General features: G+C 49.2%; 1 long non-coding RNA gene across 1 annotated transcript; it reads left to right on the forward strand.

Annotated features, from left to right (window-relative positions):
- The first annotated feature begins 6268 nt into the window (after positions 1 to 6268).
- Positions 6269 to 8802, forward strand: LOC121499175. Its single transcript, XR_005990024.1, has 3 exons — positions 6269 to 6357; positions 8128 to 8249; positions 8636 to 8802. It is a non-coding gene; the product is annotated as an uncharacterized LOC121499175 (long non-coding RNA).
- Positions 8803 to 22263: the final 13461 nt, after the last annotated feature.

The raw sequence follows: 22263 nt of genomic DNA on the forward strand, positions 1-22263 counted from the left end.
CCAAAAGAACCTCGCGTCCCCGCTCTGGAGCTAGAAGGCCGTGAAAACAGCACACACCTCATTTTGGCATGGAATCATGTCAGCTCAGTGTCGTCACCCTGGTGGGAGCTTCTGTCCATCTGAAGCTCTTGTGTGACTTCCAGTGAGTTTGATTAATGAAGGATTCAAGACCAAGCATTTGGGGCAGCCCGGGTGGCTCAGCGGTTTAGCGCCGCCTTCAACCCAGGGCGTGATCCTGGAGACCCGGGATTGAGTCCCACGTCAGGCTCCCTGCATGGAGCCTGCTTCTCCCTCTGCCTGTGTCTCTGTCTCTCAAGAATAAATAAATAAAATCTTAAAAAAAAAAAAAAAAGACCAATCATTTGCCCCGCACTGGCTAGTTTGGCTGGGCTCATGCAGGGCTGCGCACCGACGTCTCAGGAGACCGTTTGGCATATGTATCTAAGGCCTTAAAAGGCTTTTGCCTTTGATCCAGGAACTGTGCTTCCAGAAATGTCTCAAAGGAAATCATCTAGAATTGGAAGGAAAATTATGCACAAAGATGTTCAGAACTATTGCTTATAGCAATAGAGGTAGGAACAGCTCAATGCTCGAAGGATAGGCATTTGGTTAAGTGAGGGTGGCGTGGCCCTGACGGGATATTGTGTAGTGGTTGTAAGTAAGACGCAAGCACAGGAGGAGGCATATGTGTCCCCAGATGCCTGCTGCCTGCCCTCCACGGCCTCCTGTCATTGGTCTGCTTAGATTGGGGGGCAGGGGCGGAGAGAAAGACACCATTAACGTCAGGAATGAAAATTTCATCAAGTCTGAAGACGACGTTCCTGACCCGCCGCGGCGTGAAGGATGCTCCTGCGAGCTGGGAGTCAGGCTCCGTCGCCGTGGGCCTGGCGGGCGGCCTTGCAACCCCGCCGCCTGGGAACTTGGGCCAGATAAAGTCTGGGGAGGCTTTTGGGAAATGGTTTTTCACGGCTCTCTCAAGTTCCCGGGTGGGTTCCGCATCAGGGACTCTCAGGGAATCAACAGCAGGTATCGAAGTGTCTTTAAACAGAAACACACATGAAACAAAGTCGTTTACCGTCCAGTTGACGACAATGTGGTGATCGGGGCTTGCAGACATCACCCGTGTCCCCGGGAGCAGTGGCTCAGCGTGTGTTAAGTGTTTGCAGCGACTCTAGCAACGGCCACGGAAAACGAGTATCAACTGTATGACGCAGCAAAGAGAAACAAATGTGCTTTTGCGGTGAAAAGCCAGGACTCAAGGCCTTTTGTGAAACGGTGATGTGTGGGTCCTCCTGACCTCTCAGCTGCCCCGCGGTCCCTCCTGTGATGCCAATACCTTGGAACATTCCTTAGCTTCGTTGGCTCCCCACTGCCTCCCCTGTGAAATGAGAATAAGGTAGAGACCGTGGTGGAGCCCCCCTACCTCCCACCCCGGGGCCTAGCGCTTAGTTAGTGCTCAGCTGCTGCTGCTCTACCCAGCACGGTGCTACTCCTGCCAGCGGCCGTCTCATCGGCCTCCCGTGCCCACCTGCAGGTGGTGAGACGGGCTCACCAGAGGCAGGTAGTAAAGCAGAGGTAGAGGGGAGCCCGGCGGGCTCAGGCATAGAGCGTGCGACCCTTGACCTCAGGGTCACGGGTTCAAGCCCCACATTGGGTGTGGAGCCTACTTAAAAAAAAAAAAAGAACAAAAGAAAGGGGCACCTGGATGGCTTAGTCGGTTGAGCGTTGGACTCTTGTTTTTGGCTCAGGTCATGATCTCAGGGTTGTGGGATCGAGCTCCACGTCTCGCTCTGTGCTCAGCGGGGAGTCTGCTTGGGACTCTCCCTCCCTCTGCTTCTGCCCCTCCTGCTTGTGCAGGTGCTCTCGCGCTCTCTCTCTCATAAATAAATAAATACATCTTTTTTAAAAAGAAAGAAATGGGGCACCTGGGTGGCTCAGTGGTTGAGCATCTGCCTTTGGCCCAAGGTGTGATCTCAGGGTCCTGGGTTTGAGTCCCACATCAGGTTCCCTGCAGGGAGTCTGTTTCTCCCTCTGCCTGTGTCTCTGCCTCTCTCTGTGTGTGTCTCTTACGAATAAATAAATAAAATCTTAAGGAAGGAAAGAGGAAAGAAGGAAAGCAGAAAAGAAGGAAAGAAAGAAAGAAAAGAAGCAGAGATAAAATTCGGATTCAGGGCTGGCCAGCTCTGGAGACTGGCTTCTTCCTATGAGGTCGAGTCTTCTGGACTCCTTGTGCACCTTTGCTTCATACCCTTATGAACTTTGTTCTGTTTTACCTGAGCTCCAGTGCCTGCATGGCTGAGTCCCTCCTCCTCTCCGAGCTGCAGCCACGGCCGCCTGCCAGTACTGGGAGCTTTGCAAACGAAGACTTTCCATATTCCTCCACTCGTCCAGAGGTCACGTTTGTGAGCTCCCTCCCGGGCTTACCACGCGCACATTCAGTGTGTACGTTCCTTTTTGTTCTTCGCCCAATTTGGCATCTTGCATTTTTGCTTGATAGTAAAGCATTTCTCTTGCTCTTTTTAGTGATTGCTCCTTGTTTATAACCCAGTAGAAGGAAATACATTTAATTAGTGCCCGTGTGTCACAGGAGTGCGAATATGGAATATATTTTTTCTTTCCCTCATATTTAAATTTCTTGAAATATATTAAATAAATATATGGCAGGGTGCCTGGGTGCTGTAGTCGGGTAAGCAATGGACTCTTGGTTTCGGCTCAGGTCATGAACTCGGTGTCATGAGTCAGAGCCCCTCATTGGGCTCTACCCTCAGCACAGAGTCTGCTTGGGATCCTCTCTCCCTTTGCCTCTCTTTGCTCGTGTTCTCTCTCTTTCAAATAAATAAATCTTTAAAAAATATGGCTAACATGTCAACCCTCACCAATCAATGTATTGACTTTTTAAAGATTTTATTTATTTATTTGACAGAGAGAGAATACAAGCAGGGGGAGCAGCAGGCAGAGGGAGAGGGAGAAGCAGGCTTCCTGCCAAGCCCAGACCCAATATGTGGCTTGATCCCAGGACCCTGGGACCATGACCCGAGCCAAAGGCAGACGCTCAACCAGTTGAGCCATCCAGGAGCCCCCAGTGTATTCACTTCTTAGCTATCCCACGTCCTCAGGTTCCTTCACTGTCCCAGGCCCATGTCATGTTTAAAAGACAACACCTATGTGGGGACCCCTGGGTGGCTCAGTGGTTTGGTGCCTGCCTTTGGTCCAGGGCTCGATCCTGGGGTCCCAGGATCAAGTCCCACGTGGGGCTCCTGGCATGGAGCCTGCTTCTCCCTCTGCCTGTGTCTCTGCCTCTCTCTCTCTCTCTCTATGTCTATCGTGAATAAATAAATAAAATCTTAAAAAAAAAAAGACAACACTTATGATCCCTTCCAGAGGTGTACACTGGATATTCTCAATCTGAAGGCACATAAGCATAACATAACCATGCCCGTGTCTCTGAAAACCCAGTAGCTTATGATGGAATTTTATCCCACCTCTTCCCCAGTGTCTTCTGCAAGTCCAAGGCCAGCCTCACGTTCTGGAAAGCAGTGACTGTTGCTGGTTCGTCAGCCTGGCATAGGGCCTGACACATAGTAGGTGCTCAGCAGATGCTCAGAGAACGGGAGCAGCTCACTTAGTCAAGATCTAGTGCTCTTGGGGAGGGGATTTAAGGCTCATCCATAGTTTATTTCAAGGGAGCCAAATAGAGATCAGAAAAATAAGCCTTTAAAGTTGATGAAAAATTTCTTTCAATCACCAGTCAGGGGAAATGCCATGGGCATGAGGCCAGAGAACATTTTTCTCTGAGTGCATTAAATTGATCGAACCAACGCTGCTCTCAGAAACCATCTTCTCCCATCCTATGAGATCGACAATGTGCCTTTTAATGAGAAATCCCTGGTCATCCAGACAGAAGAACACAGAGCTCCGGCTTTGTAATGAATTTTCCGTGGAAATATACTTTTTTGAGTGTTCTCTCCTGAATCTATATTGAAGATATCGACTACAGCAGATTTATGTCAGGAGTGAAAAAAAAAAAAAAACGTAAATTCACCTGGACCAGCAGCCTCTGCTGCTCTAGGAGTATGTACAATTATCTAAATATCTGGGGGTGGGATCCCTGGTGGCTCAGCGGTTTGGCGCCTGCCTTTGGCCCGGGGCGCGATCCTGGAGTCCCGGGATCGGGTCCCGCATCGGGCTCCCGGCATGGAGCCTGCTTCTCCCTCTGCCTGTGTCTCTGCCTCTCTCTCTCTCTCTCTCTCTATGTCTATCATAAATAAATAAATAAATAAATAAATAAATAAATAAATAAATAAATATCTGGGGGTGCTCCCAGGTGTCCACACGACAGGCCGGCTGGTTCTTCCCCCCACCATGTGGTAGGCTGAGTTATGGGCGCCACAGATGTTCCTGACCTGACCCCAGAAATCTATGAATAAGTTAGGATGTGTGGCAAAGGAGAATTAAGGTTGCAGATTAAATCAGGTTGTTAATCAACTGACATTAACATAGGGAGATTATCCAATATTATCCGGTGTGCCTAGTGTCATCACGGGGGCTGTGAAAGTGCAAGTGGGACGTAGAGTCATCAGAATCGTAAAGACAGGAAGTGGAATGGTGTTTGCCAGGGGCTAAGGGGCGGAAGGTTTGGGGAGTTTGTGTTTAATGGGTACAGAGTTTCAGTTTTGCAAGATGAAAAGAGCTCTGGGGATGGACGGTGGTGATGGTGGCACAACAACGTGAATGTGCTGAAAGCCACTGAGCTCTACACTTAGAAATGGTTACAAACTAAGTGCTACTCAACTGTATTTAAAATGGTTTTAATTATGTGAGTGATACCTCAATTTAAAAAAAAAGGGGGTGTGAGACTAAACAACTCCTTTTTCCTGCCTCTGGGATTGATATAGGACGGTGGGATGCCTGGAGCTGCTGCAACCATCTTGGAGTGATGAGGCACAGTGGACACAGAGGGAAGCCAAGCACTAAGATGGCAAGTCCTGGGGCCTTTGATGACAGTGATGAGCCCCTGAAATAACTGACCTCCTCCTGACTTCTTCTAGTGTGATGTAATCAATGTCCTGATTGTCAAACCCAGTTGATGGGTTTTTCTGTTCCTTGCAGCCAGGAGTCTCCTTCCAGAAGCCCTGAGCACACTGTATACTATTTAAAGTTTCTCCTGCCAGAGGAACAAGTCTTATTCCAATTAGCCTGGAAGGAAAGGTGCTCCCGCTGTGTCTCTCCTCTCACACCCTCCCCTCTCTTTACCCACCGTGACATCCTGAGGCCTCTTTGGCTGAACCTTCTGGCCTCTCCATGAGCCTGTGTTAAGATGCCCTGATGCACTGGCCCCCAGGGCATCAGAGTTGACTGAGTACCCAGGGGAGGGGGCAAGCCCTGGGCCTGAGGGCAGGCCCCACGCAGGCCCCAGCAGGTGGCAGGTCCCCGGGAATCACTTACCGAGTGGATGAAGGAGGGGAGAGTGGCTTCGTCGAAGTGCGCGTGGTGATGCAGAGTCGGCCTCCGCCAGCATGTGGGCGATTCGGGCAGCAGCAGTATCGAGCATGCCTGCCATGTGCAGCCCCTGCTGGGCTCTCTGAGGGCTCTGAGGACGTGACTTCGGCTCAGGTCATGATCTCAGGGTCATGCGATTGACCCCCTGCATGGGGCTTCACACTCAGCCTGCTTGAGATTCTCTCTCCCTCTGCCCCTCCCCGCACTTGCACTGCCCCCCCCCTCAGATAAAAATAAATCTTTTCATAAATGTGTAAAAGAATACTAACAGCCACAGCTGACCCTTGTGTGGGCATCACTGTGCGCCAAGCCCTGCTGTCGGCTACGAGGGGCTGTATTAGCCTCCCCTTGTGTAGACCTGGAAACAGTTGGGGAGGGACAATGCCCCGCAGCGGAGTGGCACAGCCCACGTGGGAAGTCCCAGCGCGGGAAGTAGCCACTGCGGATCCCTGCCCACCTCCCGGCACCCCGGCTCCAGCTCATGACTCGGTGCCAGGCCTGCCCTGGGTGCCCCACTCCGCCACCCACAGCAAGGCCAAGTGTGTACAATCAGGACGTTGGGTGGAAGACGTCAGTTCCTAAAGTGGTTTCAGCCTAAGAGCCGCTCGCATTTCAGGCCTGCAGCAGGCTGGCAGCAGAGGCAGGGCTGCACCCAGCCAGGGCCCGCCCGCCGTGACAGGTGCATTGGGCACGTGACCCAGGTCCCATGGGAGCTGTGCTCTGGCCGGGGGGGAGGGAGTGTCCCAGGAAAAGGGACAGAATGGAGCGTGGAGGTGGCACATATGGAGCCTGGCTGGGCGCTGGCCCTGAGACAGCGGTGACGGGATGCCAGGCACCAGCCCCACTGCAGGCTCTGGGGTGAGTGCATGGTCCCGATCACACTGTTAGCCAACTGCAGGCTCACGCTGGCCTCTCCGGTCTTGAAGTCGGACACACCTGGGTTCCACCTCTCGCCAGGACTGTGTCTGTGGACACTTCACTTCCCTTCTCTGAGCCCGAGTCTCCCGGAGCGTCAAGTGGAGGGTGACATGTCCACGCAGGCCGTGGTGAGGGCCGGGCCTACACATGTACCGCCCATCACGCGTTCCCTAAATGTCAGCTGCGTCTGGTCCCTGAGCCTGCTCCTCCGCTTGGGGCTGGAGTCGGTTTGCTTCCTCCCCAGGGTGGGCTGGACGGTGCCCCCCGAGCCGTGCGTGCCCCAAGCCTGGAATCTGCGGACCTGCTACCTCGCAGGGCCAAAGCGACTTTGCAGCTGTGATAAAGGTCCCACCTCGGGTTGGGGCGGTTGCCTGGGATGGTCCAGACGGGCCCGCAGCAGGCAGCCCCCAAAAGAGGACAGGGAAGGCAAGAGGGTTCAGAGAGGGCCTGGCGGCGCGGGGGGGACCGCCCACGGATTTCTGGCTCTGGAGCCACCGGGCGGCGGGCAGCCAGCGGGGATGCGGGCTCAGCCCTAAACCCGCAGGGACTGAACTCTGCGGACGGCCCTCCCCCGGCCCGCTGTACCCCCCTTTCCGCGGCCCTAGGATCATAGATTCCTGTCGCTCAGCCTCCACTGTGGGCCCTCGGGCAGCTCATTACAGCAGCGACGGAGAATGCACGTGGCCCCGGAGCTGCTGCTCGGTCCTGGGCTGCCAGCCACGCTCTCCGGAGCCGCCTCTCTGGCTGGAGCGTGGGCAGGACGGCGAGGCCCTGAAAAGGCCCAGCGTACTTGGCTTCGTGCCCAAATAAATCTCTGGTTATGTATGAGTGTACTTGTTTTAAAAAAAAAAAGAAAAAAGAAAAAAAGGAAGCCAAGTGCTGACCCACTTTTTCCTGACTGCTCTGGCTCAGACATGTCCCTCTAAAAGGATATTTCTTTCCAGCACACGCTGTTCCCAAAGCTGACATCACCTACCTCAGTTGGAAGGAGGAGTGCTGAGGAGAGCTCTCAGGGGCTGGCCCCCAACATCCGATAATGGAGCAAAAGTTCTGCAAAATGCTGGCTTTTTTTCTTCCTTTCTTTCTTTCTTTTTTTTTTTTTTTCAGTGCATCAGCCTGGCAGTGGTGGAGGGACTGGGAGTGTGGCCCAAGTCAGGATCTCGGGCCCAGAGAAATGCCGCATGGCATCTGGTCCCTCCCGTGCGAGGCCTGGCGGGCCCCAGAGCAGTGGCACAGGTTTCTCGGGCGCTGGTCACCGCCCCTGCAGACGGGCACGGCCACAAGGACAGGACGTGTCCTGCGGAAGACCGTGCCTTCCGAGGGGCCACCTGTCTCTGAGCAGACGAGCCTCGGTTACCCCAGCTGCAAAGTGGAGTTGTAGCAGCTTCCTACTGCTGCTGAAACAAATCCCCACAAGCTCAATTGCTTAAACGATGCAAATGCATTATCTGGAAGTTCTGGAAGGCAGCAGTCCTGAAAGCAAAGTGTCCACAGGGCTGGGTTCCTTCTGGAGGGTCTAAAGGAGAATCCAGCTTCTAGGGGCACCTGCCTTCCTCAGCTTGCGGCCCCTTCCTCGTCTTAACCGCCCGCGGTGGAGCCCCTTCAGATCTCTCTGTGTGCCACCTGCCTTCTTCGCTGACTGAGCCACCTAGGTGCCCCCCCCCCTCGCCGCCACCACCACCTGCTTTTGTTTCATATCTTCTCTGACAGCAATCCTCCTGCCTCCTTTTCTGAGGACCTTTGAGACCACGTGGGACCCACCTGGATCATCCAGGGTGATGTCCCATCACCAGACCCTGAACACAATCACGCCTGCAGACCCTGTTTGCCAGGTAGGGTCACATATGCCCAGGTTACAGGGCACCAGCATGTTGACATCTGTGGGGCCATTGCATGGCCTCTCACAGGGATGATCACGCCTGTTTTAAAGGTTGTTGGGACTTCTCAAGATACACGTGGTGTATTAGCTTGTTAGGGCACCTGTCCCCAGTCCCCATTTGCGCATAGGGGCCCACTGGTGGGGTGTCCCCTCCAGTGACTGTTCCCCTCCTGGATTTGCCTCCCATCCCCCTCCTCTGCCAAGTTCAGGACCTTCCAGCTTCAGTTCTGTGTCTTCTGTTTCTGGTCGAGGGAATAGTCTACCTTATTTTTTGCCTGTTATTATATTTTTAATTTCCCTCTTTTATGTTTTCTCCGCCATTGCTGTGATTTGGAACAGAAGGGACAGGTCGAGGCTTGAATTTACCCCTGTCTTGACTGGAATTCCATTTCCTGAGAAGTTATCTATACTTCACCAATGACCTGGAGACTTCTGAAGAATTCTCAAAAATGATGTGTATTCTTCAGTGTGTTTTATGTAGATATCTAAATGTTTTCAACCTAAGTAGTTGCAAAATGTATAAATTCCAGCATTTATAAATACTGCAATTTTATTTTATTTTTTAAAAGATTTTATTTATTTATGAGCAAGCATGCAAGCAAAAGCTTGTGAGCACGGGGCAGAGCCAGGGCAGAAGCAGACCCCCCCCACCTTCCCAAGCAGGTAGCCAGATGCAGGACTCGATCCTAGGACCCTGGGATCATGATCTGAGCTGAAGGCAGATGCTTAACTGACTGAGCCACCCAGGCAGCCCTGTAAATACTGCAATTTTAACATAAAAGTGTTACTTTTAACTGTATCTAAGTGGAAGGTAAATACCCTGCTATCATAACCCCTAGAAACGTACATGTACAAACTTCCCTTGAACCTTAAAGTTGTATTCCGGGGGCTCCTGGGAGTCCAGTTGTTAAGCATCTGACTCTTGGTTTGCGCTCAGGTCATGATCTCAGGGTGAAGACGTTGAGCCCTGTGTCAGCCTTCCTGTGCAGCATGGAGTCTGCTTCAGATTCTCTCTCCCTCTCCCTCTGTCCTTCCCTCTGTGTTCTCTCTCTGTCTCCAAAATAAATAAATGAATCTAAAAAAAAAAGTTGTACCTGTTGCACTTCCTGCACCAGATTTTATTTTTTTTTTACTGATCATCTGGCATATTTCCTCTCGTTAAAGATATCTATACAAATTGAAGTCTAAAAACCTGAAACTTCTGAAGCCCATAAATTCTAAGAATTAGAATATTTTTCTCTTTTTGTTTATTTTTTTAAGGATTATTTTTATTTATTCAGGAGAGACACAGAGAGAGGCAGAGACACAGGCAGAGGGAGAAGCAGGCTCCATGCAGGGAGCCCGATGTGGGACTCTATCCCCGGACTCTAGGGCTGAAGACGACGCTAAACCACTGAGCTACCAGAGCTGCCCTCTTTTTGTTGATTTATCACTAAAGTTACTATTGGCCCACAAATGACCAAAACAGCACAAAAATATTAAAAATCTTTGAGAAACATTAAATTGACATAAAAGTTTTATTGGAAATAAATCGTGATTGGGGATCCCTGGGTGGCTCGGTGGTTTAGCGCCTGCCTTCAGCCCAGGGCGTGATCCTGGAGTCCCAGGATCGAGTCCAACGTCGGGCTCCCTGCATGGAGCCTGCTTCTCCCTCTACCTGTGTCTCTGCCTCTCTCTCTCTCTCTCAGTCTATGTCTCTCGTGAATAAATAACTAAAATCTTAAAAAAAAATAAATCGTGATCAAATGTTATTTTATGAATCTGTAAATACTTTTCTTAAAGGAAGCTCTAGGCCCAACATGGGGCTTAAACTCACAACCCCGAGATTGAGAGTTGCCTGCTCTATTGACTGAGCCAGCCAGGTGCCCCAAATATTTTTTTTAATTAATTAATTTATTTATTTATGATAGTCACAGAGAGATAGAGAGAGAGAGGCAGAGACACAGGCAGAGGGAGAAGCAGGCTCCATGCACCGGGAGCCCGACGTGGGATTCGATCCCGGGTCTCCAGGATCGCGCCCTGGGCCAAAGGCAGGCGCCAAACCGCTGCGCCACCCAGGGATCCTGCCCCAAATATTTTTTGCTCAAGTGGGAGGAACAGAACACCAGACCTATCCCTAGTTTTTCTTTTTGTGTGTAAATGTTGAGAAACAATACACAGATGGTCAGTGCCTCTCAATTCTCTGGGCGCCTATAATAAAAATGAAATGGTGACATAAGACCAAGAACCATTTGTAGTGATTTATCAACCAACAACTCAGCACGTCTGCCTTTAGTTTTGTCGAAAGAAAATAAAGTAGTTGGTTTGCAAAATGATTTGTTACCCGGTCATCAGAATCATTTATGCACTTAATTTCTGGGCACCACATCAAGAATTAGCAGGTGACTTTTTTTTTTTTTAAAGATTTTATTTATTTATTTGAGCTAGAGACAGAGAGAGCAAGAGCAAGGGGAGGGGCAGATGCAGAGGGAGAAGCGGACTCTCTGCTAAGCAGGGAGCCCAGCGCAGGGGCTCAATCCCAGGACCCTGAGATCATGACCTGAGGCCAAAGGAACCAAAGGCCGACACTTAACCAACCGAGCCACCCAGACACCCCTCTCATGTGACTCATAAATATACTTGTTACTCTTTGACTAATAGGCATCCTGTTTAACCCAGCATACGCAGAAGAATTTGGGAAAATTGAAATATTATTAGTCCCAGCTCATCTTTGCCAAGTAAAAACAATTAATATTAATTTGCAAGACCCAATAATATTTTGGGAAATGTTCATGAAAATGATTGTCTACTGAGTCTGAATGACAGTTATGAAAATTTTTATAAGGTAACGTGTCTACGTATAACACTGATCACTCAGAAGCAAAATGAAAGGTTTTTTTTTTTTTTTTGGAAAAAGGAACTTGACCCCTTCTTCACTGAAATCATGCAAAATATGTAAATGAGTTACAGTCAGAGCTGGCGGTGGGGGGAGTAAAAATAACTCATAAATGCTTTCCTCACTGCTGAGAACAGTAAAAACGAACCGAAGGCTTCGTAGAAAATTGTTTTTCCCCAGCACCCTTTTTTACAAATCTCAAAAGTTCTAATTGTAAGGAAAAATTATCCGACACCTAGAAATGAGACAGAGAGTTTACCATTTGCTCTTTCAGAGTCCTGCATTGTGTAGGAGCATTGTGTAGGGTTAGTCATGGGGTGAAATTTGGGGCTTTAATAATGTTCTAAGGGCAGGCATTCAATTCTAGAAAACTGGTAGAGATGCAGGATTCTTTTTTTTTCCTTTTTCTTTTTTTTTTTTTTTTTTGAGATGCAGGATTCTTGAGCTAGAGCAAGGCAAACGGATGTTGTCTCATAGAGATGCAAGGGGGAAGATGACAACCCAAAACTTATAGTTTTGTTTTGCAATCGTTTTGCCGTCTTGCTTCTGTAGTATTTCTTCCTGGGGGCATATATTTGCTTCTCTCTCTCATATCCTTTCTTTCTTTTTCTTTTTCTTTTTTTTTTTGAAACACCTTTATTAGCCTGCTATTTCCTTTGCCAGTCACCTAAGTTTGATACAGTTTCATTTTGTATATTTGTTATCAACTTTATTGAATTGACCTTGGTACATATAATAAAACGTACCTGTAGGATTCTATGAGATTTGGTAAATGTACACACCTGCAGAGCCACCGGCACAAAGTACAGGTATTTCCATCAACCCAAAAAGTCCCTGGGCCCCTTCCCAGTCAACTCCAGTCTGGGCCCCAGGCAACAGGGGCGGGCGGGGGGGGGGGTGTCCTTCTGTCGTAGTAGATTAGATTAGTCTTTTCCAGAGTATCATATAAATGAAATCATTTAGTCTTCCAGGTCAGACTGTCACCGGCACCCAGAATGTTTTTGGAGTGTTGATGGACAGCGCCCCAGACCAGGACCCAGTAAGGGGAGATGGACACAAGGACACCTGGGGGCTGAGCCCAGGGACTCATAGGCAATTTGGGGCTCACTCTCCCCAGCTCTCACCTTTCCAGGCTGTCTCCTCGACATAGTGAGGCGTGGCCTTTGGGTTACTTACCTGTCTCTGGGCTGCGGGGTGGGCATGCGCTCCAGGCAGGTGGTGGGTGACCACACAGAGCACCTGCTTCCTCCTTTGTCAGGGAGCTGCCCGCGATTCCTGCTGCCCAATGTCTGAACACAGGGTTTTTTCCCTTCCCAGTTTTCTTTCTTTCTTTTTTAAAGATTTTATTTATGTATTCTTTTTTAAAAATATTTTATTTATTCATGAGAGACGCAGAGACACAGGCAGAGGGAGAAGCAGGCTCCCTGCAGGGGGCCCGATGAGGACTCGATCCCAGGACCTCGGGATCACGCCCTGAGCTGCAGGCAGATGCCCCACCACTGAGCCACCCAGGCGTCCCTTCACTTTTTGAAAGTTAAACTTTTACGTAGTCGTGAGACAGATGCGGAGCTAAGGCATGGGGCTTTGCCACGAAGAAGTGTCACCTCCACTTATGGTATCACCCACAGCTTCTCTCTTCGCTCTTCCAGACTCTCCCTGAGGTGTGGGTCGAGAGTCTGTCCGTCCACCCAGAGGTAACCTAAGAGAAATCAATTTTATGAAAGAGTGAGTGCATGCGGACATTGGGATTCTCGATGGGGGAAACTGAGTCCCTTAAAACAATGACATGATGCATGGAGTTCTTAGAAGTGTCTGTCGTGTTTTAAGTGCTCAATAAATGGGAGCCGTTATTAGTTCAACCTGATAAAGCAGGTGAGCTTTACACGAACGACTGCCTTGTCTGTAACCTGCTACTTTATCCCTTAGCCCCTGGGGTCTTTATGTTATCCTGGCTGGCCCAGGTTTCTGATTCAAGCCTGTTCCCCCTGGGTTACGGCCCATGTTCCAACATCATGTGGTTTATGCATTAAACAACCTTCCCCTGGAGCCTGTCCCCATCGCATCCTGGTCCCTGTGCCAGAGACCAACGGGGTGGGAGGTCTTCCGACAGAGACAGAGCAGGGTGGAGGGAGCCCTGAGGCCAGAGAACTTGCCGTGCTTAGGAAGTCAGGGCAGCTGCAGAGGGAGGACAAGGGACTTTTCAGATTGGGAGAGGAGGGTGGATGCTTGGGTGGCTCAGGAGTTGAGTGTCGGCCTTCGGCTCAGGGCATGATCCTGGGGTCCTGGGATCGAGTCCCACATCGGGCTCCCCACAGGGAGCCTGCTTCTCCCTCTGCCTTAGTCTCTGCCTCTCTCTGTGTCTCTAATGAATAAATAAATAAATAAAATCTTTTTTTTTTTTTTTAAAGGAAGAATGAGTAGGAATTTGCCTAGTGGGCATCGTAGGGAAGAAAAAAACAGCATCTACGAGACCTCAGAGGCGTGGGAGGAATGAGAGGAATGACGTTTCTTCTTTAAAAAAAATATTTTATTTACTTATTCATTCATGAGAGACACACACAGAGAGAGACACAGGCAGAGGGAGAAGCAGGCTCCATGCAGGGAGCCGGAAATGGGACTCGATCCCGGGTCTCCAGGATCGCACCCCGGCTGCAGGTGGCACTAAACCACTGCGCCACCGGGGCTGCCCCACGTTTCAGAAAACTGAACCATGGTGAGAGGGTGGGCGGTCAGGCGGGAGGCTGGACTGGTACAGACAGGGAGCAATTTTTTTAAACAACTTTATTGAGATATAAGTCACAAGGCACACAACTCACCCATTCGAAGAGCACAGTTTTTGAAGGCCCTGTAAGGGTCCTACGGGAGGTGGCTCTCCTGGGGCTCCCCCAAGTAACTTTTAGCGGTCGTATGAGTACTTAAGGCCCACCTAGGAGAAGCATTTGGGTCCAGGCAGGAAAGAAAAGAAGCAGCCATCCTTGTGCTGAGCAAAGCAGAGCGACAGCATTTCCCCCGGGGATTGTGGAGGAGGAGAAGGAGGCCCCCCAGACCCCCCCCCCCCAAGCCACAGGGCCTATCACTTGAGGCTGTGTCTTAATGGTCAAAGCAAAGAGCTTTGGACCAGGCTGGGGCTCCCAGCAGTCCTCCCTCGCGGGGGCCCCCGGCGGCTTAAATGAACCAGGCAACTTGGACGGGACACATTTCTTACGCTGCCCCAGTGATGATCTCGATGAAAAGATGATGGATGGAAATTGGTCTGCACGTACAGGCTGTTCTTCCTTTTCTCAGGCCCTGGAACTAGTTGCTTTCCAAACCTGACTATGCTTTTAAAAATACACATTTTGAGGCCGCACCTCTGGTGTTCTCATTCAGTACCTCTGAGTCAGGCCAGGAAATCGTGGTGTATTTTTAACTGCTTGGACTTTCTTTGGAATTCTCTTTTTTATTGGTCTCTCAGTAACTGCAAACTTAAGTTTCAAGCACGGTACAGAGAACTGATTACTGAACGTTTTCGTGTAAATGGCTGACCTGTTGTCCCAACACCCCTCAAGAGGTCATTGCGCGATTTCTGCAAACAAGGACATTCTCTCGCATGACTACAACGCAACCATCAAAATCAGGACATTGGTGCTGGTACATTAGTATCATCTGATCCTCAGGCTGACTCCAGTCACGTCACCAGCTGTTCCTTTTTCTTTCTTCTTCTTCCTTTTTTTTTTTTTTTAAGCAAAATGATCCAGTTCAGGATCACGTGTGACTTTTAGTTATCCTGCCTGTTCATTCTTCTCGAACGGTTCCTCAGTCTGTTTTTGAGTTAGATGACCCCCACACTTGCTTTGGAAGACCACAGGTCAGCTGTTTCATGGAATGTACCTAATTTCAGCTTATGTGTTGTTTCTTCATGGTTAAATCCAGGTCGTGCATCTTCGGCAGGAATATCAGAGAAATGATGCTGTGTTCTCTTTGCTGCATCCTGTCAGGCGGTGCTGCATGATTTAGATTTATCCTATTAGCATTGATTTGGTTTGATCTGAACCCTCTTTTTAATTATTTTTAAAGTAATCTCTGCTCCCAATGTGGGGTTCAAATTCATGACCCCAAGATCAAGAATCACATGCTTTGCTGACTGAGCCGGCCAGGGGCCCCTCCTTTTCTTTCTTTTTATTGTGATATAATTGATATATAACATTGTGTAAGTTTAAAGTGTACAATATGTTAACTGATACACCTACATATTGCCACAGGATTACCACTGTTGTGTGAGCAAACACATCCCATCCTGTAATTATCATTTCTTTTTTTGTGGTGGGAACATTTATGATCTAGTTTCTCAGCAACCGTGAAGTTTATGATACAGTATTGTTGACTATAATCAACTTATTCATTTCCTAATTGCATGTTTGTACCCTTTGACCAACATCTCTGCAATTCCACCAAACCCCAGCCCTGGTAACCACCACTCTGCTGTTTCTACAAGTGATGTGAATCCTCTTTCTCTGCTTTAAAGAAACAAGTAAAAAAATGGCAAAGGTATTGATAGTTGAGGTTAAAAATACCCTTCCACTTGATCCAGGTGTTTTGAATAATCTGATCGGTGTTATTTGAATAATTCAGATAAATCCTGCATCAAGTTGTCACATAATAGTTTCAGTCTTTCCCTTAAAAACTAGGCTTAGGGACACCCGGGTGGCTCAGTGGTTGAGCATCTGTCTTCGGCTCAGGTCATGATCCTGGGGTCCTGGAATCGAATCCCACATCGGACTCCCCACAGGGAGCCTGCTCCTCCCTCTGCCTGTGTCTCTGCCTCTCTGTGTCTCTAATGAATAAACAAATAAAATATTAAAAAGAAAAACTAGGCTTAATGCTAAGGGCACTCAGGTGGCCGTAGTCAGGCATCTGATTCTTGACTTCTGCTCAGGGTCATGATCTCAGGGTCCTGGGATCGAGCCCACCTTGGGCTCCATGCTCAGTGAGGAGTCTGCGTGGGATTCTCACTCTCTCTCTCTCTCTCTTCCTCTGCCCCTCCTTGCTCCCTGATTTCTCTCTCTCTCTCACAAATAAATAAATCTTTAAAAAAAAAATGAGTCTTAATGTTGTAATATTTAAGACACACAAAACGTATAAAGAATACAACGTCTTGAATTATAACTCGGTATGTAATACACAACTTATATTTCCAATTATTACGTATTATTTTATACATAACATAAAAAATACAAAATATATCATGTAACATAATATAAATTGAGCCACTGCCAATTCAGCTAAATCTCTCATGAATTCTTCCCTAGCCTCAGTCTATTCTGAATTTGCCCAGAATCATGAGGCTGACGCAGGCTCCCCTGAGAGCTGGCAAAATCCAAGGTTTGGGAGGCAATTTAAGGCAATTAGATTGTAACTCAGGCCAGACCAGGTTTGGGGTTTTTTTTGTCAGGAGCTACTTAGCTTGTTCCGCCACCTGGTGGCCACACATGGAATTGTTACTCATATTTCCCCTTCTCAGGATTTTTCTTTTCCTTAACACTTTTTTCCCCTTTGGGGCACCTGGGTGGCTAGTCGGTTGGGCGTGGGACTCTTGATTTTGCCTCAGGCGGGGATCTTGGGGTTGTGGCCGAGCTCTCATTGAGCCCTGCATTGGGCTCTGCGCTCAGTGGTGGAGTCGGCTTGGGATCCTCTCTTGCCGGTCCCTCTGTCCCTCTCCTTGTTTATGTGCCTGTTCTCTCCCCAAAATAAGTAAATAAATACATCTTTAAACATTTTTTTTCTTGCACTTAATTTTGAAATGTAAAACCTGTGAGGGGAGGCAGGCCGGCCACTGAGGGTCCTCAGTGGGGTCCCAGGGGTGTAGTTTAAAATTTATTTACTTATTTATTTATTTATTTTTAAAGATTTTATTTATTTATTCATAGAGACACAGAAAGAGAGAGAGAGAGAGACAGAGACACAGGCAGAGGGAGAAGCGGGCTCCACGCAGAGCCTGATGCGGGACTCGATCCACGGTCTCCAGGATCACGCCCTGGACCGCAGGCGGCGCTAAACAGCTGCACCACTGGGGCTGCCCAAATTTTTTTTTTTTTACATTAAAATGTAAAATCTGGGACACCTGGGTGGCTCAGTCGGTGAAGCGTCTGCCTTCGGTTCAGGTCATGATCCCAGGGTCCTGGGATCGAGTCCAGAGTTGGGTTCCCTGCTCATCAGGGAGCCTGCCTCTCCCTCTAACCACCCCCGCCCAGCTCATGCTGTCTCTCTAATAAGCATATAAATACAAATCTTTTAAAAATATGTAAAATATGATTTTCTTAACTTGGGCATGTTAAAATTGATCTTTAAATCTCTCTGGTGGGATCCCTGGGTGGCGCAGCGGTTTGGCGCCTGCCTTTGGCCCAGGGCGCGATCCTGGAGACCCGGGATCGAGTCCCACGTCGGGCTCCCGGTGCATGGAGCCTGCTTCTCCCTCTGCCTATGTCTCTGCCTCTCTCTCTCTCTGTGTGACTATCATAAATAAATAAAAAAAATTAAAAAAAAATAAATCTCTCTGGTTCTACAATGACCACCATGCATTGGTGAGAACACTAAAGTATTATCTGTTCGCATTGATAACTTTTCGGTTCTGATGTATGTAGTGTCTGTGTGTTTGGGGATGTTTTCGTCAATTCCAAAACTTATTGCTAATATATGACAGCCACTGATGTAGATGCTAGCATGAACAAGAACAATCTCAATGTCAAACTAACATAGTGGTTCTTTTTTTTTTTTGCACACGCCCCCCCCCTTTTTAGTGTTTCTATTTATTAAAAAAATTTATGAGAGCGAGCAAGAGAGTGCCCAAGCAGGGGTAGCGGCACCATTTGCATTGTTTGAAACGTATTAACCTCGGGGATCCCTGGGTGGCTCAGCGGTTTAGCGCCTGCCTTTGGCCCAGGGCACGATCCTGGAGACCCGGGATCGAATCCCACGTCGGGCTCCCGGTGCATGGAGCCTGCTTCTCCCTCTGCCTGTGTCTCTGCCTCTCTCTCTCTCTGTGTGACTATCATAAATAAATAAAAATTAAAAAAAAGATATATATGAAACGTATTATCCAGTGAGTCAAAGTCATTACTAGGCTGTGCTGTAATCATTCTTGAGATTCCTGCGGATGTCAAATTCCTTGGTCAGAGTGTGGTGGAAGAAAGCTCCTTATGTAATTTCCAAGTATCTTTCCACAAATGACTTATTAATCAGAAGAGGGAAAGTCGTGGATTTACAGCGGAGAGACACCCGACTCCAGCTGAGCCAAGTGATCCAAGTTAACCGGATGGGACAAACCAACAGGACGAGCCCAGAGATAGCACAGCACTGGGGGCTTAGCTTACATCATTTCTGCGGCGTTTCGCAAAAAAAAAAAAAAAAAAAAAAAGCAAAAATTTAAAATCATGAGACAGCAGGAGACGAACTCAAGTGGAGGAACATTCTAGAAAACAGCTGGCCTGTATTCTTCCAACGTATGAGAGTCATGAAAGAGGCTGAGACAACCGTCCCAGGTAAAGGAACAGGACATCTGATGGCAACGTGTGAGCCTGCACAGCTGGGATATCCTTGCACACCTCTACCTGGGATATACTTGTATGCCTCCACTGGGCACCTAGACAAGGATAAATTGAATTTGGCAAAGACGTAGATGGTTGGTGACTATGGAGAGCGAGGCTACAGGAGTCCTTTTTACCATTTCTGCCAGTTTCCCGTGACTTTGAGGCTACATAAGAAAGTTAACCCAGGGATGCCCGGGGTTGGGGGCTCAGGGGTTGAGCATCTGCCTTGGGCCCAGGTCGTGACCCCGGGGTCCCGGGATCGAGTCCCACATCAGGCTCCCTGCATGGAGCCTGCTTCTCCCTCTGCCTGGGTCCCTGCCCGTCTCTCTGTCTCTATGAATGAATAAATAAAATCTTAAAAAAAAAAAATCATTTTCAGCAAATAATAAAATCCTAAAAAAACAAAACAAAACAAAAAAAAACCAGTCAACCCCCCAGGGGTTTCCCCCCCCAGTCACTGCATATTCAGATTAAAAAAAAAAGAAAGAAAAAAAAAAGAAAAAAAAAGAAATAAAAAGAAAAAAAAGAAGTCAGTGCGCGCGAAGCTGTACAGGCAGGAGCGCAGCGGCGCAGGTGGGCGCCCCTCCCCCTCTCCCCCTTCCCCTCCCCTCCCCTCCCTCCCCTCTCCCCTCCCCTCCCCTCCCCTCCCCCTCCCTCCGCCGACGCAGCCGGGCGCACGCGCGGGCTCGGTTTCCAGGGCGACGGGCGCGGAGCCGCGGCCTCCGCGCCCGTGCGTCACTTCCGGCTGCTCGCCGCCGGCCCCCGCCCGTGGGGAGGCCCGTCGGGAGCGTCCGTCCCCCGCTGGCTGGGAGGAGCCGCCGGGGCCGCAGGCGGGGCCTGGCTCCTGTCGCCCGACCAGTCGCTTTGCAGTCCGCCCCCTGCGCGCCGCGGTTAAAGGACGCGGAGCCGCCGCCACATCTAGAGCATGCGCACTCCCGCCGACGCGCGCTCCGGGGAATCCGCTGCTCCGGGATTTCCGCGCAGCCGGTGGGAGAGCGGAGGGGCGGGCTGGGGGCGTGGCTGCGGGGGGCGTGGCGCGCCAGCGAAGGCGGTGATTGGCCAGTTAGCAGCCCCGCTGGGGGGGCCGCGGTCAACCTCGGGCTGGCTCTGCAGTTTCATTCATTCGTTCATTCACAGAACCGATTGATTCACTCCGAGTGTGTGGCGTCAGGGCTTGCTGCTGGGCGCCGGGATCCACGCGGGAGCCGGGCTCCGGGAGTCCGGATCTGGCCGGCCCTCTGCGGGGCTTCCCTCCTTCCTGCGCGCCCTCACCGCCTCTGCTGTGCCCCCGTGCAAGGGGAGCTGAGAGCCTCCCCCTCCTCCTGCAGGGTCCTGCCCTCCGAGCTCCCGTCCCCGAGGGCGGCAGCTGCACCCTCTGGAGCGGCCCGAGCTGGGATCCCGGCCGAGCGCGCAGTGCCCGAGCCACTAGCATCACTGCCGAGACCCGGGAGGGGTTACCTTGGCGTGGATCCCAGCTCTGGCCCTCTTGGGCCCGTGCGACTCTGAGCCCCCCAGGGAGCCAGGCCTCCGGTTGTCCAGTGCTGACCGAGATCGTTCTTAGCTGGGGGGCATCTGGGGGGCTCAGCGGTTGAGCATCTGCCCTTGGCTCAGGTGGTGATCCCGGGGTCCTGAGATCGAGTCCCGCATCCGGCTCCCCTAGGGGAGTGTGCGTCTCTCTAGGTCTCTACCTCTCTGTGTTTCTCATGAATAGATAAATAAGATCTTTAAAAAAAATTTTTTTTTTTTTAAAGATCATTCTTAGCTGGGGAATCGAGCTGAATATTTGTAAGGGAAAGGATTTGATAAACCAAAGCCTAAATGTTGGCTCCGGATCCAAAGCACCCGTGTCTAAGCAACATGGTGGTAGTAAAACTGACTCGTAAATATCCATTGTCTGATTCACTGTTGTTTCTCACCTGTTCCACACTCATGAAAAGGGAATCTTATTACTTAGTGTCTTCAAGTTAGAACAATGTACTTTATTATGAGGTTCTTGTATTAAAAATGAGAAAATTTGTGACAAGCACGTTGCACGTGGTAAACAGCTACCAACGATTGTATTATTTTTAGTGAGTAGATGTGAAGGACCTGCTCAAGTGGCCACTTTTCAGTGGTATTAAATATACGTAGGCAAGTCAATGAATCTTTTCCCTTTTAGCTTAGAAGCTAGAAAGCCACGTGAGACATGGCGCTACGGACAAGTATTTGAGCAGACTGCAGGGTAGAGGAGAGCCCTGCAATACAGAAAGAAGTAAGGAAACTTATATAATATTGTTGGGGGTGGGGCAACCTGGGTGGCTTAGTGGTTTAGTGCCACCTTCAGCCCAGGGTGTGATCCCGGAGACCTGGGATCGAGTCCCACATCCGGCTCCCTGCATGGAGCCTGCCTCTCTCTCTCTCTCTCTCTCTCTCTCTCTCTCTCTCTCTCTCTGTGTGTGTCTCTCATGAATAAATAAATAAAATCTTAAAAAAAATATTGTTGGGGATCTGAAATCCTGAGGGATGATGGACTTTGCCCAAAGTGAGGTGATCATGTCACCCAACCTGAACACTTAGGACGACAGACAAACCAGGTTTGTTCCAGGTAAATCAAGATATATCATCACTCTCTCCCAAAGCTATAGGAGTAGCATATGACAGCATTAAAAATGCAACTTCATTTAATCTGTCCCACTGTGTCTCTAAATATTTTTTCATACATTATTTTATTTAATCCTGGTGACAGCACCATGCAGTGATCATCCTCATTTTATGGATGAAGACTTTGGGGTGATGGGGTGGGTGCTTTGACTGTACTTTTGACTCATGTTTCAGTGATAATTCTCAACTCCACAAAGTCTCTTGGGCATTGGTTTTCATCTTTGGGACTCCATGTTTCAGGGAAACCTCAGATTCTGCCTCATTTTACTGGAAAACTCTTTCTTTTCTTCCCTTATTTTTTTTTTTTTTATGAAATATCTGCACCCAATGTGGGGTTGAAGTCATGACCCCAAGATCAAGAGTCATGTGCTCCACTGACTGAACCATCCAGGTGCCCCAACTGGAAAACTTTCTAATAGCGGTCTGTATCATTGAACTTTCCACCCCCACTAGGACTTTTGTGGAAGGGATCTGTGTGGGTGTGAGGTTGGAACTGATCATTTTAGAGGTTCCTTCCTATCCAACTCAAAGTGTCTACAAACTCCTTGAGAGCAGGTTTGCTATATGCTTTGAATTCTGAACATTCAGATGTTCAGGAAATGTTAAAGCTACGACAGGTGAATAACTCCAGAAGAAAGATAGCCCTGGGTACCCCCATGCATCAGTTTAATGCCATCCCCTACCTTCTCTGAGCTTCAGTCCTCTCATAGGTAAAAATGCAGAATAATCTCCTCTCTATCACAGATTTGCTGGAACAATAAATTACTCTAAGTGTGTACACTGTAAACAGAGAAACACTGTATTAAAATAGCAATGTTTCCTTTTGCCAGCTTTCAATCTTGCTTTCTAAATTGCTGCCTTATCCATTTATAAATAGAATAAGAACA

Source organism: Vulpes lagopus, chromosome 9 (assembly GCF_018345385.1).
Source record: "Vulpes lagopus strain Blue_001 chromosome 9, ASM1834538v1, whole genome shotgun sequence".
Taxonomy (NCBI): Eukaryota; Metazoa; Chordata; class Mammalia; order Carnivora; family Canidae; genus Vulpes; species Vulpes lagopus.